Source organism: Hylobates moloch, unplaced genomic scaffold, assembly GCF_009828535.3.
Source record: "Hylobates moloch isolate HMO894 unplaced genomic scaffold, HMol_V3 SCAFFOLD_11, whole genome shotgun sequence".
Lineage (NCBI taxonomy): Eukaryota > Metazoa > Chordata > Mammalia > Primates > Hylobatidae > Hylobates > Hylobates moloch.
Window position 1 is genome coordinate 3517990 of NW_026652286.1, and position 26745 is coordinate 3544734.

General features: G+C 45.5%; 1 protein-coding gene across 1 annotated transcript in view; it reads right to left on the reverse strand.

Moving 5' to 3' along the window:
• Window positions 1–26745, reverse strand: part of TSPAN18 (tetraspanin 18) — a 204336-nt gene that overhangs the window by 154619 nt on the left and 22972 nt on the right. Inside the window, exon 2 of the mRNA XM_058446506.1 lies at window positions 11807–11893. The gene's annotated coding sequence lies outside the window, so the exon portion shown is untranslated. The remainder of the gene's footprint in view (window positions 1–11806; window positions 11894–26745) is intronic.

Genomic DNA, 26745 nt, shown 5'->3' on the forward strand with positions numbered 1-26745 from the left:
GTTGAATCAAAACGAGTTTTCTACTTAACCCTCAGTTAAACAGAAAATCCATTTAACCACAATACAACACCCTGTCTTCCCAGCCTCCAATCACTTTTTAAAAAAACTGTCTGGGCCGGGCGCGGTGGCTCACGCCTATAATCTCAGCACTTTGGGAGGCCGAGGAGGGCGGATCACGAGGTCAGGAGTTCGAGACCATCTTGGCTAACACGGTGAAACCCCGTCTCTACTAAAAATACAAAAAAGCCGGGCGCGGTGGCGGGCGCCTGTAGTCCCAGCTACTCAGGAGGCTGAGGCAGGAGAATGGCGTGAACCCGGGAGGCGGAGCTTGCAGTGAGCCGAGATCACGCCACTGCACTCCAGCCTGGGCGACAGAGCAAGACTCCGTCTCAAAAACAAACAAACAAACAAACAAACAAACAAAAAAACTGTCTGCCACTTAGCTTTATATTTTTATCACCCTGAAAGCTGCCTTGGAATTAAACATAAATTCATTGATGGAGAGAACGATGTCATCGACCTCTAGAGGTCAGCAGCCTGGAGCAGCATCCTCAAGCCCTTGCTCCCTCCAGCGTGGCAAGAACACAATCCTTGTTTCCATCCCTGCCAAAAATGCTGGCGGACGCTGGAGAAAGCAGCCCCGGAGGCCCAAGAGGAGTGCAAATTTACACCTCCCACCGCTCCCTCCCACCCCCACCACTAGAGGGAGCAAACCAAACCTCTGCAGTCACTGGAGGCTCCCAGGAGGAGGCTGGGAATGAAACGTGCCTGGAGAAGACCTGTAGGGATTCCGTGACCTCCAAGTATGCGAAGCTGCAGAGCAGTCCAGAAGCGTGGGCAGGAACAGGAGCGATTCAAGTTAGGAAGAGTGTTCCCCACAAATGGGGAGAGGAACATATTAGCCAGATAGTTCTCCCTATCATTAAGTAAAGCAGCATTGACTATACAAGTGCAAAAAGATACTCCGGGCACAGGGTTCCCAGATAAAAATATAGGATGCCCAGTGAAGTCTGAATTTCGGATAAACAACCAATAATCTTTCAGTGATTCTTCTTAAATAGTGCATGGAACAAATACTGCTTGGGGCAGACTTATGCTAAAAATTGAGTCATTGTCTATAGGAAGTTCGGATTTAGCTGGGCATCCTTTAATTTTATTTGCTGTACCTGGCGACCCCTCCCAGGAGGCATGCAGGTGACAGCAGACACTGGACACAGCTGAGTGTCCAACAGTAGGGGCCCTCCAGCCCTGTGATGCCCAGGAAGGAATCTCACACACTGCAAGGCCGGGAGAGATGGGGGAAAAAAAGCAGGAAGCCAAACTGAACGGACTTTCTGGTGTCAACTATTGAACACACGCCTGAGTGTGAACAAAAGCAGGAAATGAAGGAGGCTCTGGTCCTGAGAGAGGAAGTGAATGATTTCTTTTCCCTTCATTTTCCAAGCTCTGAATTGTTTTATTGTCTTAACAAGAACAGCCACACACACATAACCAAAGTGCTCAACTTTTCTTATCTTTTGAGATCAACCTGGTTGTTCTATCAGGTGGTGAGTCCTTCGAAGTCAGGGACTGGGAGTTTTTCATCTCTGAACCCCAGTGGATGCCTAGTGAATGGAGGAAAGAAAAAAAGAAGAAAGGGAGGGAAATAAGGAGGGACGAAGGGAGGATGAAGGAGGCTCTGTCCGTGCAAATGCCAAGAGCTGGGAGGTCCCCAATTGGAAGGTGACTTCTGAGGACCACAGGGACCTCCAGGCAGGAGGAGCCAACTCTGTCACCCTAGGTCTCCTTGCTACCTCTCTTGAATAGAGAGGCTTTGAGGTCAGGAGCCTGGATGCTATCTGGACAGCAGTCAGCCCAAAGCCTGGCCCCAGGCCTGTGGGCCACCTGCCATCACTTCCTCTGCATTTACTAAGAGAAGCTGCCCAGCATGGGGACACACTGTGAGATGCAGGAATGAGCCTGCCTGAGGAGCTTCCCCCAGGGACAGAAAGCAGATTCCACACCCTTGGGCTCTGCCCCCTCCTTCTCCCGTGGGACATGCCTGCCTGCCTCTTGGTTCAAGTTCAGTTTAAACAGATGTTCTGTTCCTAAGAAGCCCTGTCTTTGAAGTCCAGGAGAAAAATCTCAGCTCCAAAGGGACCTTTCCTACTGAAGAGACTCTCTGGGGAGTCTCGGCAGAAATAAAAAACAAAACCCCTGGATCCTTATCTCCTGGTATTTATGAGACTTTTAATTAGAACAGCTGCCTCCATGGGCTACACTGCTGAAAGGGAAAGGGAAGGAGAGAGAGGGGCTGAGGGTAGGAGTCTGACTAAGGAGTGCAGGACCGGGAGGGAGGCAGCCTCGCAGGCTCCAAACTGCCACTCTGAGATGAAGCTTTTAGTGCCCAGCTCTCCATAACCCCAGGCATGGGTACACAGATGGTGCTCAGAACCCTGGCGGCTTTTACGAACTGCAACCAAATACCTATTGACCCAGGGTTCCCAGGATGCCAGGGGTTCCCAGGCTGGTCTTGTGTCCATCTACTCCACCTGGAGACTACCTGGTCCTATTGCAGGACTCAGCTACTGGGTCTCCCCAACCTTCTGACCACCGTTCCATCCCATCCCCCCACAGCAACCCTCTTGGAAGCATCTTGCTATGCACATGCCAAGAACGGGGCAGTGGAAGCCGTCTTTCCAGGGAGCTGGCAACAAAGGGATGAACTGCCTGTAGGGAATTTTAAAACAAACCTAAAACCCACGAAAAGCTGACAGTTCTAAACAATGTCGGTGATAAAACACTCTGCTTTGAGAAAAAAAAAATCTTTTGGTGATCTAAGTTCTAAACAATTGCTGCAGTCACTGGTGAGTTTGTTTTTTGTGTTTTTTTTTTTTTTTTGATACGGAGTTTCACTCTTGTTGCCCAGGCTGGAGTGCAATGGCACGATCTCGGCTCACCACAACCTCCGCCTCCTGGGTTCAAGCGATTCTCCTGCCTCAGCCTCCCTAGTAGCTGGGATTACAGGCTCATGCCACCACGCCCGGCTAATTTTGTATTTTTAGTAGAGACGGGGTTTCTCCATGTTGGTCAGGCTGGTCTCGAACTCCCGACTTCAGGTGATCCGCCCGCCTTGGCCTCCCAAAGTGCTGGGATTACAGGCATGAGCCACCGCGCCTGGCCAGTGAGTTTTAATAATGTGTATGTAAGCTTCAAATGAGCATATTTTTATTACTTAGGCTTTAAAACACATTGTGTTTGCATAGGTGTGAATTCAGAGAGCACCTGCTTATTCAGTCAGAAGCCAACATGTGTGGATCCTGTGATACCCGTTCATTTGGAGAATAAGAACTCAGAATCGGGCCGAGTGCAGTGGCTCACACCTGTAATCCCAGCACTTTGGGAGGCTGAGGCAGGTGGATCACCTAGGTCAGGAGTTCGAGACCAGCCTGACCAACATGGAGAAACCCTGTCTCTACTAAAAATATAAAATTAGCTGGGCATAGTGGCACATGCCTATAATCCCAGCTACTAGGGAGCCTGAGGCATGAGAATCACTTGAACCCTGGAGGCGGAGGTTGCAGTGAGCCGAGATGGCACCATTGCACTCCAGCCGGGCAACAATAGCAAAACTCCATCTCAAAATAAATAAATAAATAAATAAATAAATAAATAAATAAATAAATAAATAAATAACAATGCAGAATAATACACAAACTCCCAATACAGTGTATTACCTATGATGAATAAACTAGAGATTATTTAAAGTATACAGTATATAAGCAAATACTACTCCATTTTATATTAGGGACTTAAGCATTAATGCATTTTGCAAGTTTCTTCATGTATTATCTTCTCTTTTGTCAAAATATCTATTCGTAATTAAGAACTGTTGACCCATTACCTTTTTACTTTTTCATGTCATAATGTTTGTTTACTGGCATGGTTATACATACAAAGTTCACAAAACTTTCAGTCTGTTTCTTTTCTGGCCATTATTCGAATTGATTTTATTTCATCATTGTTACTGAAAATAATTTTGTTGTATAGAGGAAGCAAGTATACAAAAATCATGTGCTCTAGGTGTCAAATATCCTAGAATGATGGATAATTTGGGTCAAACATTATTCTGGGAGTGTCTTCCAGGGTGTTTCTGGATGAAATTGACATTTAAATAGGTAGATTGAGTAAAGCAGATGGCCCTCCCCAACATAGCTGGATCTCATCCAATCAACTGGAGAACTGAATAGACCAAAAGGCTGACTAAAAGGAAACTTCACCAGTCTGACTTCTTGAGCTGGACCACTGGACTTCTCTTGCCCTTGGACTGGAACTTACACCATCGACTCTCCTGAGACACAAACTTAAAGTGCTGATCTCAGGATTTCTCGGTCTCTATAGTCACATCAGCCAATTCTTCATAATAAATCTCTTTATATAAACAGTCATCTCTTAGAATCCATGGAGGTATCCATCCCTTGGTTCTAGGACCCTCTTCGATATCAAAATGCATTAATGCTCAAGTCCCTGATATAAAATGGAATAGTATTTGCTTATAACCTATGCACATCCTCCTGTACACTTTAAATCATCTCTAGTTTACTCATGATAGCTAATACACTGTATTGGGAGTTTTTGTATTATTTTGCATTTTTTTCTAGAATATTTTTGGTTCACAGTTGGTTGAATCCACAGATACAGAACCCATGGATACAGAGGGCTGTTTATCCTATCGGATATATATCCTGATATCCTATCTGTATATCCAGCTGACTGTATATTCTATGGGTTGTTTCTCTGGAAAAGCTGACTAACACACCTAGGAATGCTTCTGTGCTCCTGTCACATTTTATGTCAGGCATCAACAGCTGAATGGTGGTCTCCTCCAGCTCAGGCACTACGTGTCATTTATATCTGGGGCCCACAGGTAAATAGCTTTGTGCTTCCAGCACAGTTGACACTTGATAAGTGTTTTGATTCATATGAATGAATGAATGAATGAATGATCTCACAAAGACATTAGAAGATCCAGCCAGACCTTGCAGCAAGGCACAGAGCTTCATTTCTCCACTCATCCTCAAGCCTCTCACCTTTGCCCCTGCCTAAGGTGCACACTTTTGTTCAGCATATCCACCCTTGCCTGGGAACACAATTTTCTCAAACAACACATGACTGCCCTTGACAGTGGCTCAGTCCTCCGTCATCTTTTGCATCTTCACTCACTACCTGAGTGATCTCATTATGGTCAAAGGTTTGAAATACTCTCTAGAAGCTGACGGCTCTCAAATGTGGAGACCAGCCCCACCCTCACCCCTGAACCCCAGGTGCATATCTCCATCCACTCCTCTCCACCTCCACTTTAGTGGCTAATAAGCATCTCAACTTAAAATGCCTGAGAAGAACTCAATATGCCCTCCCTCCACTCTCTGCCAGAACCCACCCTAAGCTCTTCCATCTCAGGCTAGAAGCTACGGTTGGCCTTGACTCCTCTTTCTCTCACCCCCATCTTATCAGCAAGTCCTATCAACTTTGCTCTCAAAATAGATCCTGAATGCTGTGGCTTCTCAGCACCTCCACCACATTCCACCTTCCAAGACACCTTGCGTCTTCCATGGATTCCAACATCAGCGTTCGTACTGGTCTGCCTGCCCCCTGCAGACTGCCCTCCACCCAGCAGCCAGAGTGATCTTAGTAAAATATTAATTTCATCCTGTCTCTTTCTTGCTTACTGGCTTCCTGCCAAACTTAGACTCTTTAGATTCAAAATCCAAAGTCTTCACCCTAGCTAGCAGCACTGTGCAGGCTGGGCCTCCAATTCACTCCTGGCCTCCTCTCCATCCACACTACCTTGGGTGTAGCAACCCAGCATCCTCACTGGTCCTCCAACACGCCAGCCAGCCTAATGTGCCTTACCCTTGCTGTTCCCTCAAATAGGAAGGGTCTTCCCCCAGATTATGTCAAGGCTTGTTCCTCATTGCCTTCAGGTCTCTGCTCAAATTACATCTGATTAGGAAGGCCTTCCCTGTACCTCCTATCCATAATAGCAATCCTCCCCCAACCCACCACCCGAGTCACTCCCTGCCCCTTCCTGTCATTATTGAACTTCATAGCACCTAATAGCACCTGATATTCAATGTATTTGTTTGGTTTCTGTTTCCCTCAACCAGAAGGCAAGTTCCATAAGGGCAGAGACTCTGCCATTTCATTCAAAACGATATTCCCAGCATGTAAAGCAGTGCCAGGTACATAGTAGGGGCCCAACAGATATTTGCTGAACTCACTTTTGACTTTTGCCCTCAAGCCAACTCAGGGATAGGCATTGTTATCACCACACCCATTCTGCAGATGTAAAAATTGAGATGTAGAATCAACGAGATTTACCCCTAAGATCCCTCAGATACTTAGTGATAGAGCCATGATTAAAACATAGCCTTCAGAAAACAGGAAATCAACGAATCCAAATGCTGGTTCTTTGAAAAGATCTAGAAAATCAATAGAACTCTGGCTAGGTTTTAAGAAAAACCAGAAAAGACACCATTACTAATATCAGAAATGAAAAAGGAGATATCACTACAGTTCTCATAGACATGGGAACGTCCCGTAGACATGAAAGGATAAAAGAAATACACAACTCTATGCCCACAAATGTGCACAACTTTATGCCTACAAATTTGATAACTTAGATAAAACATACCAGTTCCTAAAAAGACACAATCTGCCAAAGCTCACACACAAAAAAGAAACTGACAATCTTAATAGGCCTATATTTATTAAAGAAATCTAATCAATAAACCTTGCAAAAAAGAAAGCATCAGGCCCAGGTGAGTTCACTGGTGAATTCTACCAAACACTTATGGGAGAAATTATACCAATTCTCAATAATTTCTTCCAGAATATAGAAGTGGAGAGAATACTTCCTAACTCATTCTGTGAGGCCATCATTATGCTGATACCTAAACCAGAAAAAATCATTACGAGAAAAGAAAACTACAGACCAATATCTCTCATGAATGTAAATGCAAAAATCCTCAACAAATATTAACAAAGTAAACCCAAGAATGTATTAAAGGACTTAGATACCATGATCAGGTGAGATTTATTCCAGGTACACAAGACTGGGTCAATATTAAAAAATCAAATAATAGGCTGGGCGCAGTGGCTCACGCCTGCAATCCCAGCACTTTGGGAGGCCAAGGCAGGTGGATCACGAGGTCAGGAGTTCAAGACTAGCCTGGCCAAAATGGTGAAACCTCATCTCTACTAAAAAAAACAAAAAAATTAGCTAGGCGTGGTGGCATGCGCCTGTAATCTCAGCTCTTCAGGAGGCTGAGGCAGAGAATTTCTTAAACCTGGAAGGCGGAGGTTGCAGTGACCAGAAATCGCATCACTGCACTCCAGCCTGGGCGACAGAGCGAGACTCTGTCTCAAAAAAAAAAAAAAAAAATCAAATAATATAATCCATCGTATCAACAATCTAATGAAGAAAAATTGCATGATCATATCAATAAATGCAGAAAAAGCATTTGACAAAATCCAATATCCATGATAAAAACTCTCAGCAAACTAGGAATTAAAGGGATCTTCCTCAAGTTGATAAAGAGCATCTACAAAACACCGATAGTTAATATCATACTCAATTATGAGAAATTTGAGGCTGTCCTGCTAAGATCAGGAATAAGGCAAGGATGTCCCTTCTCCCATATTATACTGGAAGTCCTAGCTACTGCAATAAGACAAGAAAAGAAAAGCCATACAGATTGAGAAGGAAGAAGTAACACTGCCTTTTTTTGCGGGAGATATGATCATTTATATAGAAAATCTGAAAGAAATTACAAAAAAAAATCCTGGAACAAATAAGCAATTATACTAAGGTTGTAGGATAGAAAGTTAATATAGAAAAGTCATTGCTTTCCTATCTGCCAGCAATAAGCAAGGGGAATTTGAAATTTAAAAACACAAACACAAAACCATTCCTATTAACACGTAAAGAAATAAAATACTTGAGAATAAATCTAATAAAATATGTATAAGATCTGCATGAGGAGAACTACAAAATTATATTGAAGAAATCAAAGAAGTAAATAAATGAAAACACTGAAAGACAGTCAATGTTCAAAAATAGGAAGACTCAATACTGTCAAGATGTCAGTTCTTCCCAACGTGATATATAGATTCAAGACAATCCCAATCAAAATCCTGCAAGTTGTTTTATGGATATCAACAAACTGATTCTAAGGTTTATTTGGAGAAGAAAAACACCCAGAATAGCCAACCCAAAATTCAAAGAGAAGAACAATGTTGGAAGACTTGACATTACCCAACTTTAAGAGTTACTATAAAGATACAGTAATAAAATGGTGTGGTATTCATGAAAGTACAAATAGATTATTGGCACAGAATAGAAAGCCCAGAAATAGAGCCACATGTATATGTCAACTGATATTTGACAAAGAAGCAATGGCAATACACTGGAGAAAAGATAGTCTCTTCAACAAATAGTGCAAGGACAACTGATGTCCACATACACTAGAATGACAATGAATCCCTACCTCACACCATATATGAAAATTAACTCAAAAAGGATCAATGCCCTAAATATAGGAGCTAAATAAAACTCTTAGAATAAAGCACAGGTGTAAATCTCCATGATCTCGAATTTGGCAATGGATTCCTAGATAGAATACCAAAAGCTTGAGCAACAATAACAAAAAAATAGATAAATTGGAGCCTGGGAAATCCATAGAAATTTCCTTCTCTCACTCAGCCTGCCTCAGGCCCTATGGGCAGGGGAGATAAAAACATCAGGAGCCTTTCATTTCTGCCTGAGCTCCATACTCAGTGCAAGACCGGGTGGTGAATTGGAGAAGAGTGCCACCATGGGCACAGAGGGTGCCTCTAGAGGCAGAGAGTGCCATGAGGAGCTCCCACAAACACACTGTCCTTGGGCTAGGAACCCTGTGTTTGGGTCCTTACCTTGCTGCTTTTTAGACATGAAGCCTGGAGCCATTTAAAGAGCTTATTAATGCCCGCCTTCTGGGGTGTGGGTAGGATTAACAATTATCTACAGAAAGAGTCCAGTAAAGATGGCTGTGAGTGAAGTGTCAGCCATCAGCTAGAGGCTTGGGATGAACTTCACATACTTGAGGTAGCTCCAAGTGATAGCACATCAGGACAGGGAGCTGACACAACCCAGGTACCTCTCACAGCCCTTTTTTAGACCTCACACAGAAGGAGGTATGCGTCTCCAGGGTAACCCCACTGTTTGGTTACAAACACCCAGCTCTTACATCCCAAGAGCCTGAAACTCTTCAAAGAGGTCACCTTGGGAGGCTACACTATTCCAAGGGGGCTGCCGTTGTTCAGAGCAAACAGGGGCTTCCCATGGTAGTCACCTTGACCTCACAACCACCCAGTGGGGTGCATGCTCTTTGCCCATCTTACAGATGACAAAACTGAGGCTGTGGAGGATCAAGTCACTCGCCCCCAAGCCAAACAGCTACTGAAGGGCAGAGCTGGGACTCAGCCCCCAAACTTCTGGCTCCAAAGCCCCAGCAAAGCTTTTCCATGACAGCACATGCCTTTCTGCCTGTTGCTTTATGGTCGTCTTTATATTTTCCCTGTGATGCTATAACGTTTATCTGTTTCCTGGCTAACAAGAGGGGCAAGGCTAAATAGCTCTGCTCCCTGGGCTGTCCTCCTGAAAGTAAACCAAGAACAACAGCACCCCTGCTGCTTTGCTCTGTACTTAAACAGATTTTTTACTCTTACACACTGAGGCTTGAGGCCTACGGCTTCCCCTGATGGAGAAACATCCCCAAGAAGAAAGGTCCTGGGGACGGAAAGGTTTTTCTGACTCACTTCAGTGCCTTCTCCAGATTAAGAATACTGGGCAGGATCCAGGCTCTGTGATAAGGCAACCGCTTCCTGTGGGGATCAGGGCAGCTGCTGCCAGGAGGTTTACAATTAAGATTATGGTCCTGGCAGCTGGCGGGGTGAGCCATGGGACACAGACACTGTCAGTGAGGGACAGCCCGAGCAGGCCCCAGGCCTCACTGCTCCTCCCACACTGTCCATTAATGCCTCAGCCTGGCCCTGTTTTTATCTGCCCCTGGGAGCCAGCCACCCTGTCTTGGATTCCAGCCTAAAATAATCTAGGGCAGCCAGCGGCACACTCCAGAAGGGCAAATGAACTATCAGATTGGTGACTAAGAAAGTGGCCAAGTGCTTTCCGACTATGGGCACAGAGGCAGCTGAAATAGAAAATGCCATTAGGCAGTGGTGCAGAACTTTACAATCTGCACACCCCATCCACCTGCCAGCAGCCCAGGCAGGGGAAGCAGGTGGAGTGGGTGTGGAGGGCACATGTGCAAGAAACAGTGCGGGGAGCTTCCTAAGTCTTCCTTATCTTCCCCAAAGCAACCTGTGAGTAGGTGTCACTGTCCCATTTTAGAGATCAGAAAATCAAGGCCTGCAGGGATTTCACGAGATGCCCAAAATTAAAAAAAAAAAAAAAAAAGTCTAGGACAAGGAAACAAACCATTTTTATGTTTTTACGGGAAATGGAACTTCAGAGAGATGATTTGGCTAATTATTTTTAATCTTAAGCTTCAAGTCACAGACTTAAGTAAGCAAAAGACACAAGAATTGTATGGCAGTTCAGGCAGTGGCTTCAAATCTCGACAACATTACTCAGTGCTGTGTGACCTTAGGCAAGTCACTTAACTTCTCTGAGGCCTGGTTTTCTCTTCTGTAATGTGGAGGTGATCATAGTGGCAAGATGACACGACGGTTGAGAGGACAGAATGGGATGGTGCAGCAAGTGAGCGTCACACTGCGCCTGGCACATGAAGCCCTCCGTCATATTGCTGGTTTCTCTTCTGATAGGCAGGGACTCAAACCCAGGTTCCTCTGCACCTCAGACCCTGTGATTTACCACCAAGGGTCGGAGCCATCGTCCTTTGCCCAAGACAGGCAATCAGATCTCCTCAGAGTTTTCAGATCCCCTCTCCTCTCCATGGCCTTCCACAACCTCCCAACCCCCGACCTGTCAATTCTTCTATTTCAGCCCTGGTCTTGGAATCCCAGAAATGGAGGGCGTGAGTGCTGGAACACAGATTCAAGTTGCAGCTGCCTCATTTTACAGTGAGAATACAAGGCCCAATGAGGGAAATGACTTATAAGTCACATTGGTGGCCAAGGCTGCTCAGAGGACAGACATCCTGGCTTTCCATCCAGAAAGCTTCCATGAGGCCACCCAGCCCATCACCAGTCCCAGAATCATGGTCAGCTCAAGGACTTCCCAGAGCCTCCGAAGCAGACCAAGCCTTTTCTGTTCTCAGTTTCACCATGGAATGTGGTGATTGATCCCAGTACTTGTGGATTTAGACTTTGTCCAAAAGAGAATCGAGGCCAGAGGGAAGGTAATCATCCTAGGAAGCGATCTCCTTCTCACAGTCCCAAGACTGTGGTGGGTATGGGGGAGGCTGAGGTCAGGGAGGGGTCCTTGGTACAGATTCCATGAGCCCTCATGACCCTGCCTGGAGCCCCCAGGAGCTCTACTCTTCCTTGAAGGGGTCACTCCCTACCATCCATCGACCCTCACTTCCTGCACCAAGGTGGCCCTGTTGCCATCACCCATAAGTAAATGTCTAGGGGTGAGGACAAGAGTGAAGCCACCCTTCTCCTGCCCTGCACCCCCTGGGCAAGAGCTGAGAGCCCTCTCACACGGAAGTGGTGGTTTGGAGGGCAGGAAGAGAAGAAGAGAGAAGAGTAGGCCCTCTTGTTCGACTAAGTGAAGATGCCACCCTGCCATGTTGCCACACCATACCTCTTTCCACCGGTGTCTTTCCCTTTGGGCCCAGAGGTGCCAAGGTTCTCTTACAGTGTCCTCCTGACAGTAGCTTCTGGATACACCCTAGAGAAAGAAGAGAGAGAAACACATTTCAAAAAGGCAGGAGTCCTTGCGGATCAGGAGGTCCCATGTGGCTCCCACTCCCCAAGGTCTCCTTTCCCCACTTCCATTACTGCAAGCACAGAAGCTAGACAGGGTACCCATGGCTGGTGATATGGTTTAAATGTGTCCCGATCAAATCTCAAATTGAATCGTAATTCCCAGTGTCGGAGATGGGGCCTCAGCTCTCCATCCAGGCAGGTGGGAGGTGACTAGATGATGGAGATAGTTTCTCATGAATGGGTTAGCACCATCCCTTCAGTGCTGTTCTCATGATAGTGAGTGAGATATCATGAGATCTGGTTGTTTAAAAGTGTGTAGCACCTTCCCCTCTCTCTCTTTCTCCTGTCCCTACCATGTCACTATGCGTGCTTCCCCTTCCACCATGATTGTAAGTTTCCTGAGGCCTCTTCAGAAGCAGATGCTGTCATGCTTCCTGTACAGCCTACAGAACTGTGAGCCAATCAAACCTTTTTTATATAAATTACCCAGTCTCAGGTATTTCTTTATAGCAGTGCAAGAACGGACTAATACAGCTGGAAAAGCAGGACTAAGCACCAGCCCCACAAAGCTTCCCAGGAGAGCGTCTCCCGAGCCTGTGAATGGGGGCATATCTTCAATCTTCCCAAGTCAGCCCGGAGCCTGTACATCCATGTGACGGCATTGAACATGCTAATCAAAACATCACACTGTGTTTCTTTGCTTCTAGCTAGAATATTATCAACTTGGTGTGGGAAATCCAGTTTCCTCAGGCTGGAAAAAAAGGCTTTCTGAGTCATTTTGAAACTAGGAAAAAGAATTAATCGTTGCCTAATGAATGCAGGCTCTTTGGGCAGACCCAACACTGCCAAGATCTGTTAATCATGAAGAGAGAAGTAATAGTAAGGAAAGTCTCTGGTGGTAAAAAAAAAGAACTCAGTTCCAGAATGCCGGGGGGGTTAGAAGTCCAGCCTCTCCAACCTTTCCCTTCTGTCAGTTTGATGAAGCATCCCCAGGTCACCAGAGAAGGATTAAATTCACCATGTCCGGGCCACACACCTGCCAGCAGAGACAGGCCAGTCCCAAGAGATTGGCTCAGTCACATGTACAGCTGAGAAATAAGAGCAAAACTTACAGCCTCCAGAGCACAGAGGAGAAAGCGAAGTTCCCCAATCTCTCCCCTCCCAGGCTCCTCCTGCCCTCAGAGACTAGCTGCACAGTGGAAACCCTGATCAAGTTTCAGGTCTCTCATCCTGACGCCCCTTACAACCCCAGGAGAAAGTGTCACCACTTCAGGAACGAGGACTGTGAGCTCAGAGGAGTTAAATAACTTGCCCAAGGTTACACCACTGAAATGAAGCTGAGCTGGGACTAGAACTTTGGCCGTGGGAAGTCAAGCCTGGTGCTAGTGCCATCTCCACAGTGGGAGGGGTGTAAGCAGGAAGGTGATGAGTTCGAGGTCTACCTCACAGACTCCAGCATCAAGGCAGCTCATGCATGCAAGGGAGTCTCCGAACTCCCATTAACTGATAGGAAACAGGGATTGGCTGAAGGATGGAACCTCATTTTATTTGGCTATCTGGGCCTCAAGTGTCCATCCAGGCAGTGTCAGCGCAGGGGGACCTCATGCATCATGAACCAGACTAAGGCCACAATCAGATGAATTTGTTACATTTATAAACCCATAAACACACATACACACATACACACACACACACACACATATGTGTATATATAGGTATGACCTTGGGCAAGTTATTTATATATATATAAATTTTTCATTTTTAACTACAAAAGTACATGCACTTCCTTACCAGCCATCCTGTTTAACAGGGAGAACCACTGCAAACACTCTGGAGTGAGACCCTCTAGACTTTATTCTACCTAATCAAATACGTGTATGCGTGTGTGTGTAAGCATGTACTTATGTGAGCACACATGCAGTGTGACCTTTTACAAAAATGGGATCTTACCACACACATTCTGCAACATCATTTGTCAATGATATCATGTCCAAAATGGATCTTCTTGAGTCCTTTTCATAGCTGCACAGTATCCCATAGTACACGTGGGCCACAATTTATTTACCATTTGTTTATTTCCCACTGTGGCTCTGTCGACTATTTCCATTTCTGGCCTCTATAGCTTCGCTGCGATGACCCCTCGGGTGCCCATCTTGGTGTAGAAATGTTCATGCAATTCCGAAGCCCAGATGTCTAGAAGCTGGCAGAGGAGAGCTGGCCACATCCCGCCTGTGGGTAGTGCTGACAAACTGCCTTCCCGGAATGCTGGATTGAGTCACCTCACAGTGCAGGGCAGAAGGAACCCCTTTACTTGGATGTAAATGTGAACCCAGGGCTCTGCCTACGGAATGGCTTTCCTAGGCACATTCCAGTGGCCTGGGAGGCCAAGGGCCCTGGACAAAGGGAGGCATGTGGGACTCGGCTGGCGCAGATGTCCCTGCTCTACTGTCTGGAGCATCGCAGAGGAACTCACTCGGGCCTACCTGAGCCAGGAACTGCGTTTATTGGCTCAGAACTGATAATGAGCTTTTATGAGCTCCAGGGACTGCACGGAACACGTATTAGTGTCAAGAGTGCCTGTCAGCCACGCAGCCTGGGTGAATGTCACACATTAACGGAATTAAAAGCTGCAGCCACGCCGGGAAGGAGCTGCGGGCTGCATGTCAAGAGGTGTGGGCAGCGCCTGTCAATAACAAAATTACTTTCCAGGTTTTGCGCTCCAGAGCCTTAAGCTGTCTCCCGTCTTCGGTGGAATTTTGCCTTCCTGCAGCCTCAGAGGAGATTAGTTTATTACCAGCCTGCCAGAAGAGGCAAAACCCAGCACTAATCCTAATTCCCATTTAAGCAAATCTGCATTGTGTGAGGGAAACCAGCTGGGCTGAGAATGTTTTCCCCCTTGCCCATGAGATCTCATGGCAGTCCCCTCCTCTCTGCGGGGCAGGGGAGTCACTACAGATGTTAGAGCCACAGCTGTCCTGGGAGATGCAGAAAAGAATCCCAAGGTTTAGGGCTAAGAGCAGGAACGGGTCCTGGGTGCAAGCAGCAGAGTGTAAGCCTGGTGGGCAGGCGATGGGTGTCAACCTTGACCTGATTAGTGCTGGGCTTTGGGAAGTCCGGACAACCCTCCCAGCGCCAGACTTGATCTTGCTCTGTGCACAGTTCTCCTGAATGTTTGGGGTGGCACAGGTTGAAATCCTAAATCAAATTCTTACTAGCTGTGACCCAGAGCAAGTGACCTACCTACATCGTGCCTGGACTCCTCATCTATGACACAGGACTAACAACAGCTGATGAGTCACAGGCTGTCGTGAGATTTGATGAGAAATGTGTAGCAGGACTTAGCAGAGAGCCTGGCACACGATATCATGGCTCTTGAATGGAAGTCTCCATGGATTATAATGACACCATAATTTTAAGTACTTCTAAGAAACAGAAAATACTACCAATTAATTAAATTAACTATGACATCACTTTTTGTACAATGCATCCTGGTTTTAGAGACATTAAGATGTTAAAAAAAAAAGTGTGCCGTAGAATCCACAAAATACAAGAGCTTAATAGGTGGCAGTAACTATGATGAGTACAAGCCAATTTCACCCATTTTGCAAGGCATGGCTCAAAAGTTAGAGCTTCTTCCTCCTCTTCTTTCTTCCAAACTACGGGTGGAGCTCTCAATTTACAAGAAAAATTCAGTCAGCCCACTTCAGTGTCCTGGATGAGGCCCAGATGAGAAACTTTAATATGTCTCCTGATATTTCCTACTCTATTTTTATTGTTTTAATTGAAATATACGTACACAATAACACACACCATGAATATATACCGCACTGAATTTTCACAAACAGAGCATCCCTGTGCAACCAAAACCCCGATCAAAGACTCTTGTCTATTTCCCAGCTACTGATTCTATTCACCTCATGTGTCCCAAAGCAGCCTTGACTCTCCATCCTCATAGAACCTGCCAGTCCCTGGCTGGGCTCACCCTCCTTACTGCTGTCTGCTTGCTGCACACGGCTCCTGGCTGGTCTGCCAGCCTGCAGCCTTTGTTCCCCGCTCTGCCCTCTCCTTCACTGTCAGAGTGAGCCCATAAATGGAGAGCACTGTGCCTGTCTCTGCTTTAGTGGGTTCCCTGGCCTCCCTTTGTCTAGACACAAGGCCTTTTATCATCTGATCCCCAATTCCTTTCCAGGCCCACCTTCAGGTCTTTGCCATATGCACAGACCCCACAGTCAAATTGAACTCACCTGGACTCAAAGTGTGCTCAGCCCAACTTCACTGATGTTTGTTCTTCCTGGAATTCCTCTCCTCCTTTCCTGACCCTGAGTTTCACCCCTCCCCTCACTTGGCAAACTCCTAATCATCCTTCAAAACCTTCTTTCAGTTAACTCCTTTGTGAAACCTTCCCACTCTCTCAATAGGCATAATAAGTCATTGTTCTCCGGGCTCACATCACAAATTGTGTGTATAGGTAATAGTATATTTTTTGTTCATGTGATTTTTCCCACCTACCAGACTATAAGTTCCTCAAAGATATGGGTGGTATCTTACTCCCTCTGAGTCTCAGTTCCTGACTGCAAATAATAGCTGGATGGATAGACAGTTGCTAGGAGAAATGGATGGATGGGTAGTAAACAGATTTATAAAAGAACTTGAATGATAGAAAGAAGGAACTAGGCTATAATTGGTTGAGGGATGGGAAAATGACTGGGTGGATGGAGAGATGGATGAATGCAAGGATGAACAGAAGGACAGAGGGAAGACAAGTGGATCTATAAAACAATGAGTTAAATGAATGTGGGAAGGCAGAACTAGGTTAATGGTGAGAAAGAGAGGGAATGAATGACCCTCAACTATTTATATAATTTTCTCTAGACCCTGACAAACTGAGACTCTTAGGACTATGAAGAGTCTAGCTTTAGTCTTCCAGAGTGAGTGAGTCTGAGGAGAAACCACGTGGTCAAACACCATCACCCCCTAGCTTACCCCACTGTACCACCTGCTCTATCCATAGATCTACAGATAAGGCCTTTGGGAAGGAGTGGTCAGAGCTGACTCTTGTCTTGGCCTTTGCTGACCCAGGTGCTGAAGAATTCAACAGTGCCACAAGGAGACCAAAGCTTTCCTGTGTCTAAGCCAAGCTCCAGTATGCAGGGCAGTTGCTTTGCCAACTGTGTTCAATAGGCCAGCTTGTGAACAGGCATGGGATAGGCAAACTGCCTGATTTACAGCGGAAAGACAGCTGCTTGATGGCAGCCCTGCAAAGATGCTATTTTGGGGGAACTCTAAAATCGGTAAAGGGTCAGGATAACTGAACAGCATAGCACTGTTTGGATGATTCCTGTGAATGGGCTTTGCATAGGAACTAATTCCCCAGTGTAGCCTCCTGCCTACCTGCAACAGGGGTAGGAAACACTGTAGGAGATAAGGAGCTCCCAGCATGAAATCAATGTAAAGCACTCTGGTTAAGAAGCCAGGCTTTTGTGCCCCCACAGACCTGAGTTTAAATCTCAGTTCTGCCTCCTGCTACCAGTGTGACCTCAGGAAAGTTCTCTATCCCAGCAAACCTCAGGATATCCACCTGCAAAGTGTGGACAACCATAGTCCCACCTCGCAGGCTTGAACTAGGGATTGGATGAGCTAATAGACTGCAAATGATTCCCACAGTACCCAGCCTATCATAAACACTTGATACACAGAAGCAGCAGGAATTTCGTAAAATATAATCTGCTGCTACTTTCTGTAAAAAGGGCACTGAGCCAAGCATTATTCTTATAACAAAACCAGACAAAGACACTAACAAGAAAAGAAAACTACAGACCAATATCCTTTATGAGCACTAATGCAAAAATCCCCAACAAAATATTAGCAACCCGAATTTGGCAGCATATTAAAAGGATTATACACCACGACCAAGTGGGACTTATTTCTGGAATGCAAGGATGGTTAAGCATACAAAAATCAAGGTAATACTCCACATCAACAGAATGAAGAGGAAAATACCCCCACACAATTATATCAAATGGTGCATAAAGCATTTGACAAATTCAACACCCATTTATAATAAAAACTTTCAACTAAAAATACAAGAAAACTATCTCAAAACAGTAAAAGTCATATATGAAAAACCCACAGCAAACAGCAAACATCATATTCAATGGTGAAAGACTGAAAGCTTTTCTTCTAAGATCAAGAACAAGACAATGATGCCCATATTTGCCACTTCTATTCAACATAGTATTAGAAGTTCCAGCCAGAGCAATTTGACATTGGATTTTGTAATGATTTCTTGGATATGACACTAAAAGCCCAGACAACAAAAGGAAAAATAGACAAACCAGACTTCATGAAAAAATTTTAAATTTCTTCATCAAAAGACAATACAAACAGAGCAAAAATGCAACCCATGCAATGGGAGAACATATTTGCAAATCATACATCTCACAAAGAATTAATATCCAGAAAATATAGAAAACTCAAACTCAACAACAACAAAAAAACCCAATTAAAAAATGGGCAGAAGGCTGGGCATGGTGGCTCACACCTGTAATCCCAGCACTTTGGGAGGCCAAGGTGGGCAGATCACGAGGTCAGGAGATCGAGACCATCCTGGCTAACAAGGTGAAACCCTGTCTCTACTAAAAATACAAAAAAAAATTAGCCAGGCGAGGTGGCGGGCACCTGTAGTCCCAGCTACTCGGGAGGCTGAGACAGGAGAATGGCGTGAACCCTGCGGGGCGGAGCCTGCAGTGAGCCGAGATCGCACCACTGCACTCCAGCCTGGGTGACAGTGAGACTCCATCTCAAAAAAAAAAAAAATGGGCAGAAAAGATTAAAAGACATTTCTCCAAAGATGATATATAAACAGTCAATAAGTATATGAAAATATGCTCAACATCACTAAACATTAGGAAATGCAAATCAAAACCTGCAATGAGGCCAGGTGCAGTGGCTCACACTGCCTGTAATCCTAGCACTTTGGGAGGAAGAGGTGGGCAGATGTCTTGAGCCCAAGAGTCCAGGACCCACCTGGGCAACATAGCAAAACTCTGTCTCTACAATAAAATACAAAAATCAGCTAGGCATGGTGGCACATGCCTGTAGTCTCAGTTCCTTGGGTGGCTGAGGCAAGATGATCACTTGAGTATGAGAGGCAGAGGCTGCAGTGAGCCAAGATCACACCATTACACTCCAACCTGGGCAACGGAGTGAGACCCTGTCTCAAATAAATAAATAAATAATCGTTTCTCAGCTTTCTGGCTAAGATCAAGTGTAAACAAATAAATAAAACTGCAGTGAGATACAACTTCACACCCACTGGCATGGCTACTATTAAAAAAAAAAAACAAAACAGAAAATAACAAGTGTTGGCTAGATGTGAAGGAACTGGAACCCTGTTCCCACTGTTGGTGGGAATGTAAAATGGTACAACCACTGTAGAAAACGGCATGGCAGTTCCTCAAAAAATTAAAAAGAATTACCGTGTGATCCAGCAATTCCACTTCTGGGTATATACCCAAAAGAAAAAGCATTTGACAAATTCAACATCCTTTTATAATAAAAACATACAACTAAAAATACAAGAAAACTGTCTCAAAACAGTAAAATTCTTATATGAAAAACCCACAGCAAACAGCAAACATCATAGTCAATGGTGAAAGACCAAAAGTTTTTCTTCTAAGATCAGGAACAAGACAATAGGAAAAGACAGTAGGGTCTCAAAGAGATATTTGTACACTCATATTCAGAGTAGGATTATTCACAACAGCTAAAACATGCAAGTAACTCAAGTGTCCATCAACAGATGAATGGATAAGCAAAATGTGGTCTATCTACACAACGGAGTATTAGTCAGCCTTAAAAAAGAAGGACATTCTGACATGCTGCAACATAGATGAACCTTGAAAATGCTATGCTAAATTTTAGAAAGCCAGTCACAAAAGACAAATACTGCATGATTCCACTTACATGAAACATGTAGAATAGCTAAAATCATAGAGACCAGAAATAGAATGGAGGTTACCAGGGGCTAGGAGGAGAGGGAAATGGGAAGAATTATTGCTTAATGGATATAGAATTTCCATTCTACAAAATAAGAACAGTTATGGAGATGGATGGCATGAACGGTTGCACAACATTTTGAATGTATTTAAAATAACTGAACTGTGTACTTAAAAATGGCCGAGACGGTAAATTTTATGTTGTGTGTATTTTATGACAACTAAAAAAAAAAAAGGGGAATAAAAGGGAGTAGCAATGATTCATGATTCCAAGTTACTCTCCTGGGAATCCTTCCCTCCCTCCCTCCCTCCCTCGTTTTTGTTCTCACAAAGAACAGATGGGGGCTACACCCCTCCACACACACACACACACACACACACACACACACACCACACTTAATTCACAACAACTGGACTTCCTAATAATTTATATGTTAAGTTTCCAGATAACATTGAAGACCACTGGTTTAGAGTCTCTTGTTTTCCTAGAATCCCAAGTCAGTCAGATTTCAGAGGAGGAAGAGAGCCAGAAAGACTTCCTGGAAGAGGCAGCAAGGAACCAAGGGAGAGAGTTGACCAACCCAGTGATAAGCCTTTCCCTGGTTAGCTTCTGTTGGCAAACTCTCTCTCCATCTCCCTCTTCCCTCCTCCATCTCTCTCTTTCCATCTCTCTTTCCCTCTCTCTCCATTTCTCTCTCTGTCTCTCCTTCTCCCCACCCTGGCTCTGTACTCCCAACCTTAGCCACCCTACATCTCTTCCTGGCTCCTAGGAGAAATAGCCACCCTTCTGAGTCCCGAGACCACAAGAATTTGGCCTTATGCCCCAAGAAGGGGCAGCGTCCTCAGGGAGACCCTGGATGCCAGCTCAGCCTCAGACCTCCTCTCCCACGCCGATGCCAGGCCACAGGATCCAGGCTGGGCCATTGCCAGCCTGATGCATTGCTTGTTGACAGATAAAAGCTCTGCAATTTATGGCTCCAAAGCAAAGCCAGGGCTTTGTTTTGCTTTGTTGTAAATTAGCTAAGGAGGGGGTTGGTGTGGGGGCGGGCGAGAGGGAGGGGAGCCAAGGCATGCTCAGGACGCCTTGGGGCTGCATCCCCAGCTCAGCAAACCCCAGGGCAGCCCTTAATGAAGCCACCTGAGCGCTGAGAACCTTGCAGTGTCTGCCGGGCTCTCCACCTGCACTTGTCTGGCTGGGGGAGGGAAGCGCTTCCCACCTGCTCGCCCTGTCACTGGGCCCAGCACCCTTTGTTCCCAGAATGAGTCTCAATCAGCCTAATTGTGCCTCAGGGTCTCAGTGGGGCTGAAATGAAACCATGATATTCTCAGAAAGATGGGGATCTATTTCTGCTCAGGAAGACACAGTGCAGCAGGCTCTGGGCACTGCCAGCAAGGGGCCCCAAGGGTCTACCCAGAGGCACAGGCCTCCCGATCTGAGCCCATTAGCTCTTGGTGGGATGAGGAGGGTGGAAGGGCCAGGATGGGAGGGAACGTCCCAATCCCCACAAATGATTGCGTGAGACTGTTTATTCTCAATGCAACTGCTGTTAAGAATCATTTTCCCTCGCGTCTCCCATCTGGTCTGGGGCTTTTCTGCAGACAGCACATGCCAGCCAGGGTCTCTGGGTGCCCTCCTGTGTAGGACCTGCCGTAGACGGACACAGCCACACTGGCCAACTGAGTAGGAAAGAGCATGTGTAGCCCATGGGAGCCCAAAACCTCTTGCCATCGGCGGGCATTGTCCCACATCTGCTCCCTCTTTGTGCTGTCTGAAAGCACTTTCTCATCACTTCAAGGAGGTAAGGACAAGGACTATCCACTGGACCTCCCTTTCCATCTAAACTGCACTCTTTTTTCTCCCACACCACACAGCTCAGAGGAGTCAGGCATCTTATCCACAGTCACAGAGCCAAAGCTGCCCAAGCCACGGCACTCATTAACTCCAGCCTGCCTTAGGGGCCAGGTGTGGCCCACACCATAGTATTCATCCTCCCAGGATACATCTGAGATCTTACATCTTGGGTCACTGGGCTGTTTGAGCAAAGATATCAGGCTTTCGAAGCTTATAAGCACAGCCAGCGCTTTGGCACATGGTTCAAGAAGAACAGAGACTGTCTCAGTGCTGAAATTGGCTTTGGTATGAATTGTGTCTCGACGTGTTCCAGACCCTGAACTCCACGTGGATGAAATGTGCAGTATTAAACACACAGGAACGCATGTCCAAGGATAGTCTGCCTCAGAGAGAAGCAGTATGAAAAAGCCACACGACAGTAATAGAGATGTTTCTAAACTGGCCACCCTGCAGCTAGCAAGGAAGCTGAAAGCTGAGAACTTTAAACTGGAATTGAGTGAAGAGCCCAGCCCCACAGCCAACCACAGCCTTTCTCCGCAACTGGGGCTATTAATTCAGACTTTATAACCCACAGGGCTGCGGCGGAATACTGGGAAAACTGCACCCCAACTCTGTGTAATGCTTCCCTGCTCAAGTCCATGTAAATATATTCTAATGCAGAAAAGGTCCGCAGGAGGCAAGACCGCAGAGTCATTAGCATTTTGATGGCTTTTCCCAACACATGGAACCAGAGAGCTTTAAAATTCATAGCGTGGAGATTAATCCTTCAAGTCACACTTGTCCCTCCTAAGCTTTAGGAGGCCAAGAACTTTTTACCCCTTTAAGACCTTGATTAGCAAAGAAAGTTAGAAAACCAGAGAGCTCAGTCAAGAGAGTCCTAGAGAAAAGAGGCATGACTGGTTTTCTAGACTGTGTTGCCTCCAGAGACAATTAGATGGCAGAATTAGAGATGGGAGTAGTGGATAGGCTGTCACCCTGCATGAGGGGTGGGAGCCGCTTTGACTCAAATACTCCAGGAGAGGAGTTCTTGCCGATCCCTAACAGCACAGCTCCTCTTTTTGTAACTGACAAAAGCCAGGCTTCTCAAAATCCATGTGTATTCACTCAGCAAGCCACACTGAAGTCCATCACTATGTGCTCACATAATAGACGCTTGAGACAATGGGATCAGGAAGCCAGTCCAGCTCAACAAATCCCTGATCTCAAAAAACTCAGTGCGAATGGAGAACGAGACAGGGAAATTGGCGATTACAATAAAATGTGAGGGAGGCAGCGGCGAGTCCAGCTACCCTGGGACCCCCAGCAAGATGCTGGCGGCACCCACAGAGGGTAGGTCAAGCTGGGTTTATGAGCAGATCAAAGCTTTCTTTTGAAAATGGATGTGCTGGCTGAGTGCAGTGGCTCACGCCTGTAATCCCAGCACTTTGGGAGGCTGAGGTGGGCGGATCATGAGGTCAGGAGATCGAGACCATCCTGGCCAACATGGTGAAACCCTGTCTCTACTAAAAATACAAAAATTAGCTGGGCGTGGTGGTGGTGCGTGCCTGTAATCCCAGCTACTCTGGAGGTTGAGGCAGGAGAATCGCTTGAACCAGGGAGTCGGAGGTTGCAGTGAGCCGAGATGGCGCCATTGCACTCCAGCCTGAGTGATGGAGTTAAGACTCTGTCTCAAAAAAAAGAAAATAAAATGGATACGCTATAATATTAAGTGAGAAAGGTGAGGTCCACAGTGTTTTCTAGCATGTGATCAAAAAGAATATATGGATACTGTTAAGAAAAATCATCTGTAATGTGGAAAAAGGCAAAGAGAGGTCTGGGTCATTTCAACCTCATATTGGAGTACTGTTTAGCAAGCCCACCCAAGGATCCTGTAATTACCCAGGGGATTCTAGAAGAATGTAACTTTGTATAAAGTTACACATGAACTTGTAGTTTTTTTGGCTAGTAAAACAGATAAACCCCAAGGTTATGGTTTTCTGCCTTATAGGGCATTAACCAGTTTTATATCCAATCCAGCCATCATATTCAGGCATTCTTTCTCCAATGCCTACATAATTACTGTTCCTTGAATTCTCCTGAGAGCTAGCTTTTCCATCCTGCTGGCCTCCTCATTAAATCAATCTTTGACTCGTGTTCATTCTAGATTTATGAGAATCATGGCTCTATTTTTTAAATTATACTGACAATACATACTCATTTATACAGAGACATATGTATGCATACATGTGCGCATGCACACACACACAAACTGTCAAAGAAACGAAATTTCAACAAATTGAGTTGTAAAGATCTCATTTGTTGAGACCCAGTGTCAAAAAAAAAAAAAGAAAGAAAGAAAGAAAGCAAGTTGTTCTGCTGAGCTGAATAGAAGGGATGGGCTTTATAGACAGGAAAAGGCTAAAGAAGGCAGAAACAAAGAACAAAATGTGGACTGGTCATTTAAAGTCACTTTCCTTATATGGGTTAAAACAGAGAGGACTTATCACACCAGCTAAAACTAGCCTGTTTTGGAGATTTAGCTATCATCTTCCTCCTGATTTCCTGGAAGGTCAGATCTTATAAGTAAACAATTTAGGTTTCAGTTTGATAATGTGAAACTTTAGCATGAATGACTCCATTTTGGGTTGGTGTATTGGGGCCTAGTGCTAGAGTTCAGTCCAAAACACTGGCTTCTCATATATTTTACTTAACAGCATGCAAACATACACAACACATAGGGAAAAAACTGGGAAGAAACATATGTAAAATATTAGCTTTAGGTAGCTGAGATATGCATATGTGTGACTTTTTTTTTTTTTTTTTTTGAGACGGAGTCCCGCTCTGTCACCCAGGCTGGAGTGTGGTGGTGTGATCTTGACTCATTGAAAACTCCGCCTCCCAGGTTCAAGGGATTCTCCTGCCTCACCTTCCTGAGTAGCTGGGATTACAGGCACCTACCATCATGTCCAACTAATTTTTGTATTTTTAGTAGAGATGGGGCTTTACCACGTTGGCCAGGCTGGTCTTGAGCTCCTGACCTCAAGTGACCTCAACTCCTGACCCACCTTGGCCTCCCAAAGTGCTGGGATTACAGGTGTGAGCCACTGCACCAGCCTTATATGTGACTTTTATAATCAGAGAAAGTGATAAACATTATTATTTAAACACAGAAACAATTGCACTCCCTTCTAAGATGCCCTAAAGTAACAGGTAATGCAAACTGCCTGCTTACTCCATCAGGCGCTTCCTAAGCATGTATGCTGTGGATTGGCACATTGGGACCTCACCACCACACTGTGAGAAAGGTACTGTTGCTATCCCCATTCTACAAGCACAAGCAGTTAGCCAAAGATCATAGATCCACGCAGCAAGAGCCAGCATCTGAACCCCAGGCAGCCTGGCCCTGAAGCCTGTCTGCCTCCCAAGTAGAAAAAGAAGAAATGAAATCTGCCAGGCTGCCAGGGTCAGGCTTGGAGAAGACTGTGTTCTCCACCCACTCCCAGAACACAAAGTGTGCAGGGAACCAAGCACGAGCCTCGCCAGCCTTGAATTGAATTCACATGCGTTTCTTCCACACTAGCTGGCAGGCACCAGGTCTTCTCCGTTCCTGAACCTCCCATCACTCAGGGACAGCCAGAGACACCCTGGGTGATCTCTACCTGCTCTGACAGTATTGCCCATTTATGTGCCCTAAAAGTTATCCTCTAATTAATAGCTCGCTCCCTCTCTCTCTTTGACCACACTAAAGAATTGGTTTATTACCTCCATAATAAAGCAAAGGGCAGCCTCCTTTCAGCAAAGAAATGGTTCAGTGTGTTAGAAAGGGTCCCAGCCTAGGAACCCTAGAGGATGAGGGCACTGCCTATAAGTCACTGTGTGACCTTGGGCAAGTCACCAAGCCTCTCTGAGTCACTTCACCTAGCCCTTAAACATCCAATGTCCCAGATGTCTTGCAAGCATCCATCTTTCTTTTGCTGCTCCTCATCCTAGCGGGGATGTTTCACATGCAGCTGGTGTAGAGCCCACTCCAGGGACCTTGCCTATTGATTCTCAATGAAGCTCTTCATGTAGCTGGTCACTGCTGGCTAAATCCATGTGGAAATTAGGTTTTGAAGGAAGAAGGCCACGTGGTCTAGAACAAAACTGATGTGGGGGCTGCAAAAGGGGGGATGTGGGAAGTGGAGAGAGATGCTGCATTCAAATAGGACTCTGAAGATCCCCTACATACCGCCTCATGTGGGGATTCACTCTGGTCACAATTTTTATTCATTTATTTTGTCAAATACATTTTCCTGGGTCTCCAAACACCTGCAGACTCAGGCAGGATTATTTGGGTAAATACAAAGTGTTTCAAAAGCTTCCAAATAAAAAGCCCCATTTTCCTTGCTTTAACAATAAATATCCATCCAGCCTTTATCTATGGCTATGAGGAAGGTAGGAGAGAGAATAATTCAGAAAAATCAGCTGCTAAAAGTGTCAATATTGAAAGACACATCTCTAGGTGATTAATTAAGATCGATGGCCAAAAGAAACACAGGAAAGCCCTCTTATAAAAAAGGAAAACGATACTGCTAATGAAAATAATTCTGAGTGCCTGCTTCAGGTTCCTGGGTGAGTTACTGCCCCTTTCTGGGTCTCAATTTCATCATCTGTCACCTGATGGCCTGTGGTTTTCAAAATGGGTTCCCCAGGGATTCCCTAGGAGCTACCAAAGTGAGGAGGTGAGTTGGGGAGGGTGGAGCAGCCCCCATGCCTGCTTCAACAGGGCAGCTCCATTTTGAGCAATTTCACATTTGAAAGTTCCATGTGGATCACGCCTGTAATCCCAGCACTTTGGGAGGCCGAGGAGGGCGGATCACAAGGTCAGGAGATCGAGGCCATCCTGGCTAACATGGTGAAACCCCATCTCTACTAAAAATATAAAAAATTAGGCGGGCGTGGTAGCAGGCACCTGTAGTCTCAGCTACTCGGGAGGCTGAGGCAGGA